Genomic DNA, 7,436 nt, shown 5'->3' with positions numbered 1-7,436 from the left:
CCTGCTGCTCCTCCTCCTCCTGCTGCTGCTCCTCCTGCTGCTGCTGCTCCTCCAGCTCCTCCTCCTGCTCCTCCTCCATCCTACATCATCCATCCTGCATCATCCATCCTGCGTCATCCCGACATCCAGCCCCTTGGGGCGGGATGGCTTGGCACGGGCTGCTCCTCCTCCTCCGTCTCCATCATCCTCCTGCATACTGCGTTGTCCTACATCATCCGTTATTACAGAATCATAGACTCAGAACCGCCCGGGGTGGAAAAGACCTCCAAGATCATCAAGTCCAACCCTCCCGTGGTTACTAGACCATGGCACTAAGTGAAACCTCACCCTGAAAACCTCACTCTGCCGTCGCTGCCGCTAACGCTCAGGTCACTGAGTAACTGTCACCGCAAAATATCTGAAGTGCTGCATTGTGTCATTTGGGCCTGAAGTGTTTGGTCGGCAGAAATAATTTTGGTTTTGCTAAACGATCCTTAAAATTCTGTGTCCTGGATTTTACACAGCCACACCAGTTTCCCACCCTGGAGCTTGGCACTAACTATCCGATCTATTCTTTGTCACAGCAGCAAGAGTGGATGTTCTTTTCTTGCCTATCACGGGCAGGTGTGTCTCCTCCAGGTCAGAACTGATGGGCTGAGTTTTCTGGGACTTGTGGCCCCTTTGCCCCACACGAGAAAGCGAAGAACCACTCAAGGCTGTGTTCATCACAAGGTCCTTATCTCCAGCATTGCTTTTGGCTGTGCTGCTCATTTCCCCACGGTTAGCTGGAAAAACTGCTCATGAACAAAGCTACAGCTTTAAAAAGGCCTGACTTCAAGTTCTGGGCTGAGCTAGGCTCTCCCCCTCCTACTTGTGATGCTTTCTATAAAACAGTCTCTCTAGGCTCGTTTGCAGATGTGTCTATTTTCATAATAACAGCAAAAGCTTCTGCAATAGAAGAAGAAATTGTCTTCTCTTTATTTGTGGAGGATCTCCCAAGTCCCTTCCTTTGGTTTCTTGCCTTAGCATTGCCTGCATTTCTTGAAGGAAAGATTGATATAATTCACAGACCTGTAGCCTTGTGGAAGAACAAAAAATCAGCAAGACCCTAATGTGACAGAGTCAGAATCCCACTGAGAAAAGAGTTGTTCTCCTATGTTGAAGGCAGGAAGCAAATAGCTAATTGCATTACAAGGTACTGAGAGAAATCCCTGTGGGTTGAAATGTCACAGAGCAATAGCATAGCATGAGAGTCACTGGGAGAAACTGAAAGGAGATTAGAGTCTGCAGAGGTGGAAGACGTGGAGATTTCAGTTCCTTCTTGGGACAAGTCACACCAGGGAGGGCAAAGGCTAAATCACTAAACCAATAAATAACTACCTGTTAAAGCCACAACTCAGGTAACTTGCAAGGAGAGAAGCAGCTCTTTGTTAGATCAGGAAAGTGCATTAGGCATGGATCAAAATTGGTCCATCACCTTAATAAGAACCACAGTGTACTTGTGCACACCCACAGAGGAGCAGAGAAGCCAACAAAATCCATCTCATTAAATTCAGGAACGCTGCAGGCCGGGGGAGAAATTCCTCTCATCTGCCAAGTTGAGAGGTCCCAGGCAGACTGGAGATGGAGGAGACTTTTTGGGGTCACCACACATCTCCAAGGCACATAGTTGTTTCTGTGTCTGTAAAGGAGGGGAAGCACTGGCAGCTCTGTGCCTCCAACGGGCCCTCAAAGGTGTTGAAGTATAATCTTCCAACTCAATTTTTTTCCATTAGGATTCCAAACCTTTCCATGCTGGTGCTTTTCCTCTTGAATCCCACTAATGATTTCTGTGCCAGCAGTTCTGGCTCTGCACTGCCTTTCTTATATCATGTGGCTCTGTCTGTACCTTTTCTTGCAGCTCTTTCTCCCAACTTAGGAATTTTCTCATCAGTTTGAGAGGAGTTTGACACGGCTGGGTTTGCTGAACTCCGAGGAGAGGAGAGGAGAGGAGAGGAGAGGAAGAGGGAGAGGAGAGGGAGAGGGAGAGGAGAGGGATTATGGAGATGTGGTTACAGGCAAGACCAAAAACCTGCAGATAAACTGATTTTCACATTGTAAGAAGAGCCACCAGCCTTGGTTTGGATGCCTCATTGTACCAACCTGGAAAAGGTGACCAGCCAAGGTGCTAAAATTCTCTTCAGATCCCAAATTACTCAGAGAAATCAGGCAAAGCTGAAAGCAAGGAGTGGCAGGAGGATGGGATGCTGTTGGCTGGGTGATGAGATTGGCAGATGGGACCTGGTGGTAATGAATGCAAAGCAATGCACACAGGAGAAAATAGCACTAACAAAACACACACAGCAGCAGGCTCCAAATAAGCTGCTTCCATTCAGGAAGGAGATGCTGCATTCACTGTGGATAATCTTCTAGAAATGCCTACTCAGTGCTCTGAAGGAAGCAAGGAAGCAAACAGGCTGCTAGGAAGCATTCAAAGTAAAAGAAAAGGAGAAAACATACAAAACCCAACATGCCCATGCCCCTTAGAGTAGCCACCTGCACTCTTGGGCACCTTGTCCCCTCTGTAGAGCAGTGTGCAATGCCAAAGCTTAAAGAAATCAGATGTGTGGGGGGGAAAGAGGCAAAAAAGGGGCCCTGACAGCATCCAAAATGGTATGGAAAAGGTAAAGAGTGAGTTCTCACTGTTCCCCTCGAGGTGCTCTCCAGGAAGCTGTGAAATGAAGCAATGCTGGAGCAGGAGAAAGCAGCCCAGAAATGCCGCATTGGTTGTGAGCTCCCTAAGGCACCGCTGGCAGATCTTGCTGGAGGAGCATCATTTGTGCTGCGCCACAGAGCTCTGAGGGTTGCTGATGTGCCGGAGTGGCATTAGAGGGCAGTGCATGGTAACCTAAGATCTGAGGCCAACCCCTCCCGGAGCACAGAGGATGCAGAGGGCAGAGCAGGTCCTGCTCACACAGGTGGGAAAAGGTGAGGACCACAACGTGGCACAAAAGCAAAACGTTAGGACCGATTACAGCAGTGTCAACCTGGTCCAAAAGTGGTTAAAGCCCACTGAATAGTGGTTTCCAGCCCATGGTAAGATCCCAAGTGAAGAACCAATCCCACTGCACACCACACTTTTTGTGGTGGCCTTGGCAGCACCATCAAACCTTTCTGGACCTTATGATCTTCTTGTCTTTTTTTTTGTGTCTCCGCTCCACAAAAAATGCTTGTTTGATTATCACTGTCATCTTTCCAATGACCTTCAGCTTTGCCCATGTGGTAAAATGATGTATGAAGAAGAAAGTACCAAGGGAAAGTTTCCCTTGGCTTGGGAAGATTGTCTTGAAACAACCTCCAAACTTCAAGGAGAAGCAACCTGAAAGAACTGAAAAGAGAAAGGCATTTGAAATATTCTTTCTTCTGCTAAAGAAACAGCTGAACATACAACTCTGAGAGCAATGAACAAAACAGAGGTTTTTTGCCATATATGGAATAACCCAAAACCCCAGAAAATTGTGGGGTTTTTTCTTTTAACTTGCTTCACGTTTTTACCTAGTTTCATACTTTGGCTGAGTTCCACAACTCAAATGAGTAAGAAGTGTCTCAAAACAGAAACATTTTATCACAGATGAAGTTTCCAACACATATATTAGATGATTTTTGATGACAACTAAAGAAAACCCCATTGCTGTTGGCACTGCAGAGTGCAGTGGTTTTGTTTGGCCAAAAAATGACCATTTTGTCCTAATGTCACTGTCTCAAGTTTATTTGAAGAGCTGAGAAAACATGTTGAGTATGCAACAGTGCAAATATTCCACCTGACCAGGGTCAGTGCAGATGGGATGTCTGAGCAGAAATGCTTGTGCTGCTCTGCTGGAGGAAGGATCTGGACAGGAGGTTATCCAGAGCCCTCCTGAGTTAGCCATGCAGTGGGGCTGAGTGCCAAAAGTGCAGGTTCCTTACATGCTGAAAATCCCTCTGTCTGGGGCACTGGGAAATTAGAGGCATTTCAGGAGGGTTTTCTTGCTGGAGTCATAGGATATCTGGAGTTGGAAGGGACCCACAAGGATCATCAGTCCAACTCTTGGCCCTGCACAGACACCCCAACACTCCACCCTGTGCCTGAGAGCATTGGCCAAACACTCCCTGAGCTCTGTCAGCCTTGGGGCCCTGACCACTGCCCCGGGAGCTGTTCAGTGCCCAAACACCTCTGGGGGAAGAACCTTGTCCTGATATCCAACCTAACCCTGCTCCAGTGCCCACACACCTCTGGGGGAAGAGCCTTGCCCTGATTTCCAACCTAACCCAATTATCAGATCCTGGAGTGGAGATTCAGTTCTAAGAACTGTGGGTTGTTACCCAGCAGTGTGACCTGACTCTGGAAACACATCTGTGCAGATGATTCACAGATGCGTAAGGTCACCCTTCCGCTCGCTGCAGACTGAGATCAAGTTCTCACAAACAACCATTTCCAGCCCAAAACAGCTGAATCCAAGAACTTAATCCTCAAAGAGGATTCTCTGAGTTCCTGTCATCACAGCATTCTTGGCATGAGCAGAATGACTGGTGGTAGCAGCACTGATGGCACTGAGGTGCTCGTGGACAGTGTGCCCAGAGAGGTTGTGCAGTCTCCATCCTTGGAGATTTTCAAGACCCAATGGAATAACTCCAGGTGGGATCTCAGTTTCAGCCTGAAGTGAAGCAGCAGGTTGGGCTACTCCTTTCCAAGCTGAATTGTTCAATGGGTCTGTGATCCTTTCTATGGCTTTGTTATTTGCTATACCTCTCTGGAGAGCTGAAGGAGATTAGCATCCAGAACTGCTCTGACTTACTGACCAATGCCTTAAGGTTTTTGGCACCTCTGCAATTCCCAAGGTTCTGCTGTAGTAAGAAACAAAGAGCTGTGTGTTTATCCAGAGTCCTCCATCTCACACAAGAGAGAAAAACCTTGATCTTGTATGTTATAAACCAACACAGTGACTGGAAGTTAGGACAAGGTAAAGGACAAGAGCTGATTATCCTGCACTTGTCTAGGAGTGATTTCTTGCCTCTTCCTTCAGAGATATTATCCTGATTATTGGCAAAGGGGCTGATACTGAACTGCATTGACAGCGAGCTAGCCCAGCCTGTCTCACAGAACCATAGAATTTAGGGGTTGGAATGGACAACTCTCACCAGAGCAGGTTGCTCAGGCTTTATCCAACCTGGCTGTGAACACTGCCAGGGTTGGGGCAGCCACAGCCTCCCTGGGCAACCCGGGCCAGTGTCTCACCACTTAAAAAGAGCAGCGTAGCCAGAGGGAGAGTGTCCTGAAGTCCTTAATGACCTGATCCCACAGCATCACGGAAGGCAAATGATGAAAATTGAACATGGAGCTTTGGTCGTTTGAAATATAGCAATGTTCTGCATATGTCTTGTTTTTCCTTCCTCACCCTTTCCAAGGCCTGAACCATCAGTGAGCACTGGCCAGGTGTGAGAATTGTCTTTCTCTGCCTGAAAAACAAGGAGGACAACAGAAACCCCCTCCAAACCCTGCCCTTCAGGTGACAGCCCTGCACCCAGCGCTCTCTGCCCGTCAGAGCAGAGCACATGTGCATGAAAGGATGTGTTATCACAAATATCTGCAGTGGTGACCTTCAAAAAGTACACCAAGTGCTAATGAATTGCTTGTTATTCTAGAAAGGGACTTTCTTCTCCGTTGGTGCAGAGAGCTTCCTGGAGCAAAAACAAATGAAGCTTTTCTCTCTTTCTCTGAAAAGATAGAAACTTTTTGACTAAGCTTCTGCTCTGATGTTTTCCAGCTATTCAGAATTAGGAGGAGATGCTTCGGCCTGGAGAGGAGAAGCTCCAGGGAGATCTCATAGCGCCTTCCAGTACCTAAAGCGGCTCCAAGAGAGCTGGAGAGGACTTTTTACACAGGCATGGAGTGACAGAACAGGGAGGAATGGCCTTAAGCTGAAGGGGGCAGGTTTAGAAGAAGTTCTGTACTGTGAGACACTGGCACAGGTTGCCCAGAGCAGCTGTGGCTGCTCCATCCCTGGGAGTGTTCCAGGCCAGGTTGGATGGGGCTTGGAGCCACCTGCGCTGGTGAGAGGTGTCCCTAGCTCAGTCTGTGTCTACACCAACATCAAGTATTAAGTGAGGAAAGGTGCAAACCAGTCTGTTGATCCTAAATTCTTATCTCAGCAGCCAGGAGAAAGACATGAAGTGCTCTGAAATACTCCACAGGTTTCTTGAGTTGCTCAGAGTTTTGTACCTCAAATGTTCCATCATCCTGTGGTCAGGGAGATTTTGGAGCAGCCTTCCAGTACCTAGAGGGGCTTACAAGAAGGACAGAGAGGGACTTTTCACAAGGGCATGAAGTGCTAGGACAAGGGGGAATGGCCTTAAGCTGAAGGAGGTTTGAGTCAGATCAGATACTAGCAAGAAATTCTGCCCTGTGAGGTGCTGAGGTGCTGGCACAGTTTGCCCAGAGAGATTGTTGACCCCCCATCCCTGGAAGTGTTCCAGACCAGGTTGGACAAGGCTCTGAGCAACCTGATCTAGTGGAAGGTGTCCCTGCCCATGGCAGGGGATTTGGAACTAGATGATCTTTCAGGTCCTTTCCAACCCAAACCATCCTGTGATTCTATGATTTGCTAATCCCAAGATCGCCAGCCCAACTCCACCTTCTCCACTGCACAAATAGTGCTCAGTCCATAAAAATGGCATTAGGTTAACAAAATGGCTCATGGAGACCTAATCCAATGGAAAGGACACACCAGATGGCTATTGATTTCCTGTTTCACCCTGAATTTTCTCTCTTCAGATGTTTAGCTCTTGAGCATCAGTGCTCCCTTGTTAGCCAGGGCAATGCTGGATTGTCCCACTGGGATTTGCCCTTGAATGCTGGTTGTTGCTGCAGTATTTGAGAAGAGCTGAATGTGCATTAGAAAAACACCCTACAGAGGAAATCAGGACTTTGAAATCATGTCCCAAATCATGAAGTCTAACCTTTGTGTCATAAGCTCAGCCTGAGTTACTGCAGCAGTAGTTGGAAGGATTGCTCTTGGTACTGTAAGAAGAGGCTTTGGGACTCATCAAAAAGCCTGAGCCTCCTTAGGAGCAAAAAGCCAAGACATGGACCCTTACTCTGTACTGAAGAAACAGGTCAGCTATAATAATTTATGCTCAAGAAGGAAAAGCCCATACTGGTTTCTGTTTCTTTAGCCTGGCTGAAGCAAATTCATCCCAAGCTTTCTGTGTTCAGCTTTACATTTCCTCACTCTGTGCTTCCTTCCTGAGCACCACACAAGTTTTCTCACTCGCTCGGTAACATTTCTTGGTTGGTGGTTAGATCTAGAAACCTCCAAGTTACTCGAGCTGAAGAACATTTCTAAACATTTCCTACCACTACTATTTGCATTTAGAAGTTCTTTTTGCATCTCTGTAAGGAAAGTCAACAAGCAACAGAGACATCAGCACATTCTTTTCCT

This window comes from Acanthisitta chloris, unplaced genomic scaffold (assembly GCF_000695815.1).
Source record: "Acanthisitta chloris isolate BGI_N310 unplaced genomic scaffold, ASM69581v1 scaffold25647, whole genome shotgun sequence".
Lineage (NCBI taxonomy): Eukaryota > Metazoa > Chordata > Aves > Passeriformes > Acanthisittidae > Acanthisitta > Acanthisitta chloris.
This window is presented reverse-complemented; position numbering follows the sequence as displayed.